Source organism: Equus przewalskii, chromosome 20 (genome assembly GCF_037783145.1).
Source record: "Equus przewalskii isolate Varuska chromosome 20, EquPr2, whole genome shotgun sequence".
Classification (NCBI taxonomy): Eukaryota; Metazoa; Chordata; class Mammalia; order Perissodactyla; family Equidae; genus Equus; species Equus przewalskii.
The window spans coordinates 42,794,060-42,809,471 of record NC_091850.1 but is presented as its reverse complement, the minus strand read 5'-3'; the positions used below and the strand labels follow the sequence as shown (position 1 = coordinate 42,809,471).

The 15,412-nt window shown below is 35.4% G+C and overlaps 1 long non-coding RNA gene across 2 annotated transcripts in view; it reads left to right on the top strand.

Annotated features, from left to right (window-relative positions):
- LOC139077945 (uncharacterized) overlaps window positions 1-15,412 on the top strand; it is a 224,472-nt gene that overhangs the window by 143,718 nt on the left and 65,342 nt on the right. For both annotated transcript variants that reach the window (XR_011530621.1, XR_011530620.1), the window contains exons 4-5: window positions 10,172-10,331; window positions 15,191-15,289. This is a non-coding gene — a long non-coding RNA (uncharacterized lncRNA). The remainder of the gene's footprint in view (window positions 1-10,171; window positions 10,332-15,190; window positions 15,290-15,412) is intronic.

Sequence of the window (15,412 nt, the reverse complement as noted above, 5' to 3'; positions counted from 1 at the left end):
TGTGTGTTCCTTGGAGTAGTTTCTCAAGTGTAGCTCCCTCAGATGGAAAGAACTGCAAATTAAGGAGAGAAGTTATCTGCCTCCCTTTGTGATATTCACCCAACAAAGAGTGGTGAGACAAGAATAGGATAATTACTGTAGATATTGTCATTCCAAAAGGGGAAAAGTAGGAGGCACACAGGTTTGCTGTTCTATAGCAATTCTGAAACCTGCTGGGCATCTATTAGCAGTTCCTTGATTAGGACTCAGTCCTACTGCTCTCTATTAATAATTCTCCATAGCTCTTGGTTCCACCTTCTAGAGTTCCACCTTCTCAACTCTTCGGCTATTCTCTTTTTCCACAAAAGACAGCCCATGTTTACAGATAAGTAGGTATAATAGTCCATTTAGGCTGCTATAACAAATTACCATGGACCGGATGGCTTATCAACAACAGAAATTTATTTCTTACAGCCTTGGGAGCCAGGAAGTTCGATACTAATGCATTGGCAGATTCAGTGTCTGGTGTGGCCTGCTTCCTGGTTCATAAATAGCCATCTTCTTGCTGTGTCCTCACATGGTAGAAGAGCAAGGGAGTTTTCTGGGGTCTCTTTTATTAGAAGACTAATCTCATTCATGTGGGCTCGCCCTCATGACCTATAATCACCTCCCAAATGCCCCATCTCCAAATACCATCATATTGGGGATTAGATTTTAACAGATGAATCTGGGATGACACAAATATTCAGTCTACAGCAGCAGGTTTCTTAGTCTGCTTCCTGTCTGTAGAAGTTTGGGGTTCCAAGATGTATTTTCATTTGGGCTGTCTCTGCCTTTTTTATTCCACTTCAGTGCAGTTCTCTTAAAAACTTTGTAGGCCTCCTTTGACTCTTTTTGAGTTTACTCATTTAGACAAAAGACAACGTTAACAAATCCCTCTGGGGAAAGCTTGTCTCTGTCTTAGGTTTCTGCTAAGACTTCTGAGGGGCAACTCTCCCAGCATTCTTAGTTGTATGGTTTAGGAGAGATGATCTAGGTGGCACACGCTTCAACTCCTTAAAGGGCTGAGGCAATCCTTGAGTGATTTAAATATTTATTGAGGTTTGCACTTTTAAAAAATTCTGGTATTTAGATAAAATATATCACCTAAGCCAGTGAGTACCCCAGTGCCAATGCGTAAATGATCTATCAACAAAGAAACATTACCAGACGAGAGAACACATGTGACTGGAAAATTTAAATTTTAAAAATAGGGGAAAAGGGATTTTCTAAGCCAAAGAAAGCATGTGTGTGTGTGTGTGCGTATGTATGTACACATGTGCGTGCATGTGTATGTGTTGATGTGGGAGGTTGGTGATGGGGAAGAAATGGTGAATTGACATTAAAATACTCAGAAACATTACTTACCAAGAGTAAATATTATTTTCATTTTCTCTATAAAGTTTATGGGAAATTTTGACTTGCTTAGGCTATGGGACAATTGTAATGTAGGGATCCAGGTGCTATAATTTATAGCTAAACTCATAAAATGTCTTAAGGTTAACAAAATGAAAGACTGATTATTCTTCTAATTTTTTTACAAAAACCTCTCTGAATTAGATATATGCCTGCGCCTCAAATGACACTGATTAAAATTATCCATAGAGGTTTTATTCGTATGTCTGGTTTTGAGCCAAATATGGACAGCAGTAAGGAATTATTTTATCTGAGTGTTTCAATATATTATAAATAATTTTCCTTCCCTATAATTACGATGAAAACCTCAAAAATTGCAAGTGAATGAATAAACTGGCAAGATGAAACAAGCATAAAAACTGGTTTAATAACCTTAGCTATCAAACTAATTGTGAAGAACTGGAAACACTTCATTCAGAACTGTTTTATAGAGTGATTAAGCATGATTTGCATAATTTTATTTTAGAGAGAAAACAGATCTAAAATATTTTGTCAAATGGAAGCAGGAAAGCACAACTGAACCAAATATTTCACAGAGCAGTGTGGGAGAGTTAAATTTTCATTTTATTCAATTTTATGGAAAGTATATCTGAAACAATTTATTGCATTTATTTATTCATCTAGTCATTACATCATCCATTCACTCAAAAATATTTTGAACTAGCTCTCGGCCAGGTTTCAGCATGAAAATTCTTACAGAATTACCAATATTCAAATTGGTTCTGCTGAAAGACGTAATAAATAACTATTCTGCATGTAACTCAGATTTTCAAAGCCAACAGCATATTGAGTAGTCCATGTACAGGAAATGAAAGATTTATTTTATAGTTGGCATTTCAAAGCCCTTAATGGACTAAGAGACTTCTACAAATGTTAGGTTTTTAAAAAAATTGTGAAGTCACAAACACTGAAGAAAGAATAAATAGTAGAAAAGGATAGGAAATACTTTTCCAAATCTTTTCAGATCTTTGACCCCATCTCAGCTGGGAAAAATGGATGAGCAAATCCATTGCCGTATGCCAATTTTATTAATAAAATGTACTTTTCCTCTAAACTCACTAAAGTAGAACAAATGTTCTGAGAATAATACATGGAATAGATGACATTTTTTACAAGTCCAGGGCAACAAGGTTTATTCTTTCTCTGTGTGATCAGGAATATGGGTGGTTTTTTCAAAGTTTTGAAGAAATCATAGCATAGAAAGAGAAACGAAAAAGCAGCAAGAAAGAAAGATAACTGTTGATGTATTTGACTAGTCTGTTAATATCTCCTCTCTCTGTGCATTCCTGATTTGGTTTTTTTTTTTTTTTGCTGATATTTAATTTCACTTTTCAAAATATTACATACATGGTACAATATACAGATTTATAAATTGCGAACGTTATTGACTTCTTCTGATGGTAGGTAAAGGTTTGAAAACAAACTACTTCTTTCCTCCTTTCTTCCAATAAATTTATATGCTTATTTAATGTTAAAATATTGCTCAATAATTTCATTGTTATGATTAGGTAAAAGTACTATGATTGTATGTTGTCTTTCATTTATAACTTTTTGTTATGAAACTTTTCAATTTCCTTGAACTTTTGGATAAATCTTTCTACACTTTCTATCACCCCTGTAAGCTGATTTGCAATAAAATTCTTTCCAATAACTTGCCTGACAATGTGTCTGATCCTTTTTATCGCCTGGGAATATCTCCCCCTATATCCTTTATCTTCATGTTTTCATTCTGTGCTAGCACTGACTGCTTTCAAGGCCTGCTGCAAGGATGCCATACTGAAGATTCCATTTATTGCTCTCTCATGTTAGATTCCCAATTTCTCAGATTATGTTTGTTACTTACTTCTTCATTTTAAAAAAGCTACGTCTATAGGTTGTTTAATAAAAATAAATATTTGGCTTTAATTCTCTCATAGGTGGGTCAAAATAATTAAGAAACAAACACTGTTAAAAAGACACATATTTTCTGTTAGGGGTTTATGAAATGAAGGGGATATTTAAAGAAAGGATTTGACTAGCTAATTCCCAGGAAAACAGACATAAAAATGTCACTTTTTATTGTTTATTAGAATTAGTTACATAGAAGATTTATAGTAATGTGACATATATTATGCTATAAATTGTGTAATTATTTGGTGCAGTATAACTAGTGTGACCTGTTTAGGATTAAGTTTAGGATAAATAAGAGAAAAACCCCAAAACTATAGAGATCTTAACAACTAGAAGATTATTTCTCTCTCATTCAGTAAATTCATCCTAACACTAGATCAATTAGATCATGTAAGCACACAGAAAATTAAATTAATACAGTAACATTTGCCGTATTAGAGTAAATCACGTTACTCTAATTTCACACCTTTATTAGAATATAATATAAGGACCAAAAGAACTGCAAAGGAATTTTGAACTATTAGTAGATGTGGGTTGTTGGTGATATTTATGTAGAAATTACAAAAGAAGTTTTTGTATGGTGTAGATAGGGAAAATGAGTACACATTTTGATGCACATTTAAAGTAGCAAGTGCGTGAAGTTGAAGAACACTGTGGTTTTGGGTTTTAGTTGGTGATTACTGTGAACATGAGTTTTAAAACAATATATTTCTTATCTTTATTTACTGAAAGACCCTATAAGCAATAAGCGCAGTAGCAACCACATAAGTGTATCTAGGGCAGATTATGTTTTCTAAAAACCTTGTCCCCCTAAGAGGAACCAGTTACCTTCGAAAAATATCTGATTCCAAATACAAAACATGAAGATGATAAGGCGAACCTAAGAAATTTTGTCATGCCAGAAAACAAGAGAGGTTCAAAGAATAATGGGTCCATATTAAAAACAATAACAACACAGAATGAGTTTGACTGGGCTTCCAAACTGAAAATCTAATTTGAGCATCAAAAAGAATAATGATGGCAATGAATTATAACACATCAAATAACAAAGAATCCATAAGTCCTACATGCTACTCAAAAAGGGAAGTTGGTAAGAAAGAGAATGCCAGCTAATATATGTAGAAGGAATGATAGGTTTAGAAAAATTACCATCTTGCAAACACTTTTGTATATTTAATTGATTTAGGTAAGGCGCATTATCATTGCGTGAAAAGTTAATAGAGAACAAGGTGTTCACAGAACCTGAAAATATCAACTCAGATTGTTTAATAATTACCAAATGAAAGAGACCTCTACAAAAGAGAAATTGGGAAGATACCATCTTAAATGTCATCAAACTTAGCATCGCAGTATATGACCTGCTGACATGTATGCCTCATAGAGTGAAGCAATGCGAAGTATTATATTGAGTATTGTTACCTGTTTAATTTGAATCAATTTATGTGGAAAGATTCCAGAATGTGGGATATTCTACAAGAAAGATTGCCAAGGCACTTCAAAATATCAAAATCATCTAAAATGAAACCAAGGTGAGACAATGTATTCTAAATCAAAGGAGATTAACCATGTAAACTACATGTAATGTATGATCCTTGTTCTACTCTTGTATAGGGAGGAAGCCAAACAGGAGATATTTGGTGATAAATGAAGATATTTGATTGCAAATTGTTTTTAAAATAATATTATCTAAAATATTAAACAGCTTTCATTAAACAACATTGTTGAATGTTTAACAACATTCAACTTTGTCGAATAAATATTAAATTTCTTGAGCGTGATAATATTATGATGATTATGTGGAAGAGTATCCAGTTTAAGAGGTACATGCTTAAATATTTAGAGGTGAAGTGTCATGACGTCTACCTCTTACTTTCAAACATTTGAGCAGAAAATAATTGTGTGTGTGTATTTCTTCCTGTGTCCAGCTTGATAAATCATGTTTTCAAAGAAATTTGTTTACATGATTTAAGTTATAAAATTTATGGGTATACTATTCTATTATTTTTTAAATAAATTTTTGTTATGGTATTCTCTTATCTTTTTAATAATGGACTTCTAGTGATATCCCATTTTTCATTCCTACTGGCCCTATTCTGTATTTTCTTTTTTTCTCTATGATGAGTCTTGATAGTGGTTTATCAGTTTCTTAATCATTTCAAAGATTTATGTTTGAAATAGTCTACTTTATGTTTCATTGATTTCTGCCTGTTAATTTATATTTTCTTCTTTTTAAGTTCTTTAGGGATAATTTGCTGAATTTTTGTGATTTCTTAAAATGAAAGCATATATCATTCATTTCAGCTTTTCTTGTTTTGTAATACATACATTTAATGCTAAAAACTCTCCAATATCACTTAACTACAGCTCCAACATTTGGGGGTAATATATTTCATTATCATTCAGTTCAACCTAGTTTTTAATTTTCTTCATGGTGTCTTCTGTGACCCATGGATTTTTAAAAGGACTTCACTTAATTTCTAAATATTTGGGGATTCTTAAACATGTGTTCTATTTTGATAAATGCTTCTTCTCACTTGGAAAAAATGTGTGTTCTGCAGATGTTGGATGCAGAGTTCCATATGTATCTATTAAATAAATGTGATGCATTCCGTTTTGAAGAAGGATTGTTGAAATCTCCAACATGGATTGTGATTTTTGTCTATTTCTTTTTTAAAACTTGTCAATTTTTGCTTCATGAATTTGAAAGTTATATTATTTGGTTCATCCACATTTAGGTTGTGATGCCCTTCTGAAGAAGTGATCTTTTTTATCATTATTTTTGTACCATCCCTTGGCTGTAAATCCATCTTATCTGAAATCAATATAGCCAAACTGATCTTTTGTTGTTCTTCTTGATATAATTGCATGGTACAATATTTTCTATAATTTTGTTTTCAAACTATCTGTTTCCGAGTTTAAAGTGTGTTATACACAGTATACAATTTAGTTTTAATTTTTTCATTCAGATTAATAATCTCAATCTTTCAGTTGGATTATACAGAGGATCTTGGGTTTGGCTCAAAGATTCACTGTCCATTTGATTGTTTCTTATGGATGTCTTAAACTGCTATCTTTACATCCATTTCGTTTGTCTTTTCCTCATTTGTCTTGAACACATTAGTAATAATCATATTAAACTCCTTGTCCTCAGTTCCAATATGTGGATCATCTATAGACTAAGTCTATATGTACAAGAAAAATTTTGATGTTTAAAATTGAGAAACTACTATGCTCATATCGATTAAAGTATAATATATATAGTAACTAAAATGTAAGTAATGTACGTCTTTTAGACATATTTTTTGTTGGTGGTACCTGCTAAAGACTGAATGTTTGTATCTCCCCCAAATTCATGTGTTGAAATCCATATCTCCAATGTGATAGGATTTGGAGGCAGGGGCTTCAGGAGGTGATTAGCTCTCCTAATGGGATTAGTGCCACTATAAAAGAGACCTCAGAGAATTCCCTGGAGCCTTCTACTATGGAGAGACACACTGAGAAGACAGCTACCTATGAACCAGGAATGTGTCCTCACCAGACACTGAAGCTGCCAGGGCCTTGATCTTGGGCTTCCCAGCCACTAGAACTTCAAGAAACAGATTTCTGCTGTTTATAAGCCACCCAGTCTAAAATATTTTTGTTATAACAGCCTACACATACCAAGACAATATAGTATATTATTTTTAATAACTATTCTTGTAATGATTATAGTATATAAATGTGCTATTATTAACAATATATTTATTTGATGAGTCTAATGTAAACTCTGAAGAAATGAAGTGATGAGAAATATCAATGTTTATTTTCTACTGATAATACGTGATATTTAAGTGTCTATTAGGTGAAAAAAAGCCCACAGAGAACTGCATGTATGATTTACAGAATTTTGAAAATAGCATCATGTTGTGATTCTGACCTATAAAGGTTTCTCCTTTTTAAGAAAATAAAAATAGTAGTACTAATTACATACTACATGATAAATCATAATTTGTGACAGTTTGATTTCCCTAAGATGTCAATTACTGTAAATTCATAGTGTTTACACTCTGTTTTTAGTACGGGATAAATGTGTTCAGTATAACTGTCTTTTTGACAATTATGGGTCATAAAAGATTTAACTAGCTTCTGGGTACTTAAAATTCTATGAATGCATAAGAATTTTTAAAAATATCCAAGTCACTCAGAATATGGTAGCATTAGTATATTGTATGCATGTCCAAAGAAACCAAGAAGATACAACAAAACAAATATTTCAACTATACTTGAAATTAATTTGAAGCTCACTTTCAAGCTCTGTTGCAGACCAGGTACAAACTTTTGCCATTAGAACATAAAGACAGCTGGGTCCAGGTAGCAGTACGAACCTCTTGGGATTAGAAGAAGGTGACAAGTTGAAACAAATGCTTACCTAATAATTGTCTGCCTTGCCGTTCTAGCAATACTGGTTTAGACAGAAAGTGAGAACACAGACAAGGCAAGTAAAACTAATCACATGAGATCTGTTACAAGGCAGGTATTAGAGAATGACACAGCTCTTCCTGGGGTGGAAATTAATTCTTATTTCTTCTGTATTCTCGTGAAATTGTAAGGGACTATTTTTTCTGTAAGAATATAAAAATGAAGGATGGATCACAGAGGAATTGGGGAATGAGGAAAATAGGAGGAAAATAATTGATTGAAATATAAAAATGAGCTGAGAATGGGAAGCCCAGCAGGAACATGTTTTTGGAACAAGAGGAGCCTGGAGTCTGTTGCTAAAGAGCGTTAATACAGCACCAATAACTAGTGCCAACTATGCGCCAGGCATCCTTCTAAGTATTATCTATGAATTAATTTAATTCTTACTAAATATTATGAGATAGGTACAATTCTATAACCCCATTTTACAGATGATGAAGTTGAGTCACAGAAAAGTTAAGTGACTTGCTCAAGGTCACACAGACAGTAACTGGTAGATTCAGTTGACCAAAGATACTCTGGGTCCAGAATCCATTAGAAATGGAACAGATTCCATTTCTAATGAAAAACCTTCAAAATAAAAGCAGATATCAGAGAGGTTAGGTTTACATTTTAGTGGAAAGGAGCAAGGCATGCTTCATTTACAGTGAGAATCAGACATAAAAACCAGTTGGTGCATCTGTCGGTTGACTTAATTCTCAGTGGCTGAAGAGTTGGAGTTCTGCATACAGATTATGGAGGAGAAGAAAGGATGACCTCTAGATTGTGGTAGGACAATCTCAAATCCAGGGACAAAGTTCGGATGAGGGTAAGGAGGAGAGTAAAGGAGAAATTACCTTCTTGATGCAGTGGATCAAAAGTAAAGATGGGTTTTTTTGAGTGTCAAAATTTTAAAGCTTTCAGAATGGGTGAAGGAACCAACAAAGGATTATTAGAGGGAGCCAAAACAACAAAGAAGGAATGTCATTGGATTGGAAATTTAAGTGATTTTTGCCTCCCGAAGGTTCAAAATGTTACTTAGGTACCCATATCTAAAGAATAGTTTGATATCCAGATTTGGAAAGGTACTATGGACCTCACTACATCTTTGAGCTTTGATAAACCAAATATAACTCAGAGTAATTTGTCAATAATCGTGATTGAGCTGCCCCCACAGAGGATGTGAAGTGACTGATTCCAATTTTAAGAATTTTAAGAATCTCCCGTGAAGCTATGTAATAAGGGCAACTGGGAAAAGGTTCACAGTAGACAAGGATAGTTCTCTGCAACATATCCTTTTAGGAGAATGTGACAGTGTCATAGAGTGGAAAAGTATAATGTTTTTGAAGTCTTAATACCATAGTTTCTTTCCCTGAATAGTGTCTCCAGTATTTTTTTATTTTCTGCGACATTGAGGACAAACGTTCCTGGAGTATGTATTTTCCATAAAATCAGGATGGCAGTACCTGATAGTGTTGTTTCCAGTGTATGCTGTGTGTAAAGTTTCGGCACAATGCCTGACTGTGTAAATATCAACCCTTCCTCATCACCTTTGAAATTGTTTCTACAATGTTAGCTTTCAAATATTTCTGATATTTATATCCTGACTTATAGTAACTATTAGCAAAGCTCATAAAGGAAAGAGGAAAAAGCTAGGAAAGGGAAGTATTTTAGAATCTATTTCGATGACAGCATAGGCCAAGCTGTTCTAACCCCAGGAACTCAAGGAACAGTGCAGGGCGGGTGGATGATTCAATCAGGGACTGAGCATCCTCTGGGGTATGGCTCTTGGTCTTGGTCGCATGGATGGAGAGAGCTTTTCAGAACCACACCATGGCCCAGCCCGTGGACAAAGAGAAATGTGATCTGGAAACATCTATTCTGCTCTCATTTCATGATCCAGATCTGAGTCACAAGGCTGGAAGACCAATGCTAGAATGGACTGGATGGGGAGAAACGAGTTCTGGAAAAACAAACAAACAAACAAAGAAACAAAACCTAATATTTAAGATGCAACATTATAAATCCTATGATAAAGGGGTGCACACCCTTTGGATGAATAGATGAAGGAGCAACTAAGTTAGCATTCTGAAGTGAGAAATAGCTTTGCTCAGCTCTCATCTTTATTGATTTATATTAGTTTTTACTCATATTGACAAGACACGCATATGCTTTCCTTTTATTGATTCATGTGAAAGTTACTTTTCTATGCGAATTTTAAGATATATACGCTGTTCTTTCTAACTTTTTAAATCTCATTCCCTAAATTTTGGTGTTTTCTCAGAGTTTGCTCTTGAGTTTAGCATGCTGAAATAATCAAAATAGTAGAACTGTGTTCTTCAAATTGTTTAATTTAACTAAGTGGCTCTTGTCTAAATATACCACCTCCTTCCTTTCTTCACTTTCTTAGATGGTAATTAAATATAAGCAGATTTTAAAATCAACATAATTGAAGACTGGAAAAGACAGAAGGATGATGAAGTAGGTGGCAGCAAAGCCTGGGATGAACGGAGAAGCTGACTCAGTACCATTCAAACGGGGGTGCTAAACTGAAGAGAAGGAGAAGTCAGGTAAGAAATTAGGATACTAAAGGTGGGCCATAAGACGCTCTGAAACGGCGTTCTCTTGGACATATGTTCAGGTGAATGACCATTCTAACGGGCAAGACCTACTAAATTTCCTCCTTCAAATATTTGGAGTCCTTGCACTACCCTTCCCCTCCCACCCACCCAATCATGGCTAAGAATGTTTAATAAATGTTATTCCTCTTTTCCTATTCAACTATTCAAGGTGTTTCATGTATCTTGAGTCTTAATTAAGGAGCCATCAGTACCACATTTAAGAAATAGTAATTGGCACCAAGTATGCCCCCCAAAAATGTGCTAAGTATAGAGGTGGAAAGATGAATAGAAAAATGCTCCAAGTCTAGTGGGGCAGACAAACATGGGTGGAAAATAGTTCTTATGAATGGTTGATATTGTAATGAAAGCACAGGTAAAGTGATATATAAAGTTATGAACTAGTGGTTTGCACACTGCGGGTTGTGAATCACACACTCAGATGCTGCCTGTGGGAGGGGCAGAGTGGAACTCTGGGGCGTTCACCCACTCCATCCCCATCCCCATAACCTCTACCTACTGGCCTAATCAGAGCAGAGCCTTTAACAGTTTATACTTTCAAATTCTACATTCAGTCAGCTTGAAGAAAGGATTCAATAGGTAACAAGAATTGAAATCCCATTATTTTAAGATCATACAGCTAAAAGAAGACATTGATTCTGCCTGAATGCTGTGTATGTAGATTATGAAAGTTTTCTTTGGTTAATTCTATGTTTTAATACTTATTACAAAATATATCTAATGATAAAATATGAATACAAAATACTATATTAACCCCCAATATACCAACCAGCCAGTTTAAGAAAGAAAATATTGATAAGTTGAGTCTTCTTTGTACCTTTTTTGATCTTATCCCCATCCTTCCTCCAGAGTAGATTGTTAAACTGAATTTGGAGATTTTCACTCCCATGTGTATAGTCCCATAATGGCATATAGTTTTACTGAATTTAAACTTTATATAATCCATACCATGTTTTTCTTTCTGCATATTGCTGTTTTCAATTCATTTATTATATGAGATCCACCCATGTTGACAAACGTAGCTCTGTTTCCTTCATTTCAGGTATTGAATAGTATGCCATTATTTGAATCTACCATAATTTAGTATGCATTCTCACGTTGGTCTCACATATGTTTTCTACTTTTAATAAAGCAGTATGGTAGGCAGAAATCTGAGATGACCCCCTAGACTTCCATCCCCTGGTGTACATATTCTATATAATTTCCTACTAGTAATTGTGGGTAGGGCTATGCACATGATAGATTTCACTCCTATGATTAGTTTACACTATAAGCCAAAAGTGAAGGAACTTTGAAATGTACTTAAGGTTGAAAATCAATTGACTTTCAGTTCATCAAAAGGGGGAGATCATGCTAGGGGGACTTGACCTAATCAGGCGGGACCTCAAAAGGGGCTAGACTCTCCTTAAAGGAAGAGAGTCAAAATATGAAAAAAATGCTCTTCTTGGCTTTAAGTAAGCAAACATCCATGTTGTGAACTGCCTATAGAGAGGGGCAACCTCTAGTTCCTACAGGTATACAGTCACAAGGAACTGAGTTCGCCCAGTAATCTAAAGGAGCTTGGAAGAGGATCCTTGGCCTCAGGTGAGATCTCAGCCCTGGCTGACGCTTGGATTTCAGCCTTGGGAGACCCTGAGCAGAGGACCCAGGTCCTGACCCATGGAAACTGCAAGATAATTTGTGTGAATTTAAGCCATTAAGTTTGCAGTAATTTGTTACACAGCAATAGAAAACTAATACAGCACCTAAAATATGTTGCTGGACATCTTGTGCACTTGCATGAGTGTTTCTCTGAGATATGTACCTAAGACTGCGTTGCTGGGTTGTAGGATGTACGTGTCTTTAACTTGATCAGATATTGCGAAATGGCTCTCGTGGGGGTTAACTACCACCTGTGTAGAAAACAGCAGTTGACTTCCCAGGAGAACTAATTACCAAATTATTCATCTTGTAACTGACACTTCTCTGTGATATTTCCTTTTTCCTGGGAAAGCCCTTTACTCATACACTCTCATAGTACAACAGAATATTATTAACACATTAAAAAAATCTATATTGTAGATTTGCCTCTTACATTGCATAGTGTAATAACTACATTATTAAATTCAGAAATATTACTCAAATAGTATTAGGAATGCTAATTTTTAATATTTAGCCACTGGGTTTTTAAAAATTTTTCTGTTTTTATTTTCCCTGAGAGATGATGGGCTTATTGACTCATTGAATATATACACTTAAATACAATGCAATACAACGTCCGTGTCTAGAGTGCTCTCCAAATTTATGATACTGAAATAATCAAAGATCCCTTATACACATTAGGAGCAGCACAATGGGAAGGTCGCTAGTTTCGCTTGTGCAGATCTATATTTGCCCATGTTGCTAGGCAATGGAAGAAAAGCACAGCCCTAAAGCTGTAGATTGCCTTTTTCTGACATATGCTATTTAAAACAAACAAACAAAAAAACCCCCCAAACAAATATATGTAGTAACATAATTTTGCATAGTCATTTTTGGAATGTCATTAAACACCTAAACCTATCTTAGACAATAAAAAAGTTAATTTCCCACAGTTAGGAAAAAGCAAGTTTTGTTTCTCATTTTCTCTTGCTTTTCTTGTAGAACAATTTCAGATATTTTATTTATTATTATATTTAGAACATGACAGTTTTCTTCTAAAAGTCCAAAATAATGTGCACTAGTCTCCTGGCATTTGCAGGTTTAATATTTGGGGTGTTAATTTTTCATGAGTGACATTGTTGATTATCTATTTTCCTTCATAATTTTGCTGAGGCGAATATTTGAGAGTGAGCTTATCAGAGCTCTGTATACTTACCATGTGGGCCTCATTTTTTTCTATTTATGTTCTCTTGTGAACAAGGAAAAAAGATCTTTGTTTCTTTGTGAAATTACACACACCTACATGTTATTTAACTCCAGTTGTGGGAAAAGCCATAAGGGTTGGCTTAAAACATTTCTTTTCTTTCTTTCTTTTTTTTTGGGTGATTGACCCTGAGCTAACATGTTGCCTATCTTCCTCTTTTTTTTTCCTCTCCTCAAAGCCCCAGTACATAGTTGTATATTCTAGTTGTAGGTCATTCTAGTTCTTCTCTGTGGGATGCCACCACAGCAAGGTTTGATGGACTGTGTGCAGGTCTGTGCCCAGGATCCGAACCAGTGAACCCTGGGTTGCCAAAGCGAAGGGCATGAACTTAACCACTCAGCCATGGGGCTGTCCCCTAAAACATTTCTAATAATAATAATAAAAAGCCTGGGTGAGTGCCCAACTTTGAGATTGTGGGCTTTCTGAAGGTCATCTGGGAGCACCCCCATGAATGTCAAGGATCTTTTTTGACATTTTGTGCCATGTATTGTGATACCTGCAGGCAAGGAGCAGATCTGATAGGACTTTTTTTTTTTTTAATAAAGGCTACAAATGTGTATAAAGCATTGTATAAGGAACACCAGCCAGAAGGAAGAAAGAAACTATGAAACTTCTTTCAGGCCTTCAGGGCTTAGCATACACGATTCTCTCTCTTTCTTTCTCTCTTTCTGAGAATTCCCATTAATTTTTTTCATCTGCCATGAACCCACCTTCTTATTGGAACTACTTCTAGTGTCTTTCATTTTAGGCCTTCCGCAATCTCTCCACCTGTACCTAAGTTGGGGTCCCTTCCATGTGTTGCCGTTTTATCTGGCACGTCTAAACATCATCATATTATGTTATGGCTGTGTATTTACCCCCCCTCTAAACAGCAGCAAAGTCCTTATCTGTCCACTGCTTGTGACAATGTTAGATATTCACACAGTAGTTGGAATACAATAGGGGCTTAATACCTATATGCTGAAGCTTTTGTGATGTGGTAGTTAAGAATATAAATTCTGGAGCCACATTGCTTGGGTTAGGGTCCAAGTTCTAATGCTCACTAATGGTATTTACCCTCAAGACCTCCACGGAGGGCCCCACATCTTATACACCGCTCAGATCTACGGGGCACCACTCACCTAAACTACAATGTAAATGGTCAGACCTGGAGTCCTCATTGCTGGTGACTTTGGGTAAGTTACTTAATCTTCCCTGGTCCTGGTTTTCTCACCTTTAAATTGGGATCACTCTTGTTCCTACTTCAAAGAGCTATGGAGATTAGAAGAGTTAATATATATCACTTGCTTAGAATACAGCTTTCTATAGAGTAAGCACTCAAAACTGTTATATATTTTTATCTTCCTTTTATAATTATTGTTAAATGAGGTGTGAAGTGGTCACAACTGTTGCTAGCATTCCATTTACTTTTTCCATTCTCTTACTAAGTGATCACTAAGGTTTTGCCCATTTTTTTTTACCTTTACAATTATTGCAAAACAAAAAGGTAAAAGTCTCCATGAGCACTCACCTCTAGGACAGACACCTAGCAGTGGAATTTGTAGGTCCAAAGATATGTGCGTGTCCAGTCTATCCAGATGGGGACTAATTGCTCTCTCGGGTTCCGTATCAACTTACACTCCCACCAGCACACAGGTCGTGTGTTCCTGCTCTTCATACCTTCATCCGTACTTGGTTTAATCTTTGCCAAGCTGATAGATGTGAAATATTTCATTGATCTTGTTATTTGTTTTCTATTGTTACTATAACAGATCACCACAAATCTAGCAGCTTAGTATTACAGCCGTTCCTTATCTCACAGTTGTATAGATCAGACATCTGGGAATAACGTGACTCGGCTGGGTCCTGTGTTTAGAATCTCACAAGGGAAAAATCAAAGTGTTGGCAAGTCTGTGTTTCTTTCTAGATTCTCTGGGGATGAATCCACTTCCACACTCATCCAAGTCTTCACACTGGGAGGCTGTCTGCATTCCTTCTTCTTCCCCTGTGGTTGCATCCGGCAATGGTGAGTCCAGTCCCTATCATGCTGAATTTCTCAGACTTCTCCTCATGCCTTAGCTCTCTCATTTCACATGGAGGAAGTGCTCCACTTTAAGGCCTCATTTGATTAGGTCGGGCCCACCTAGAT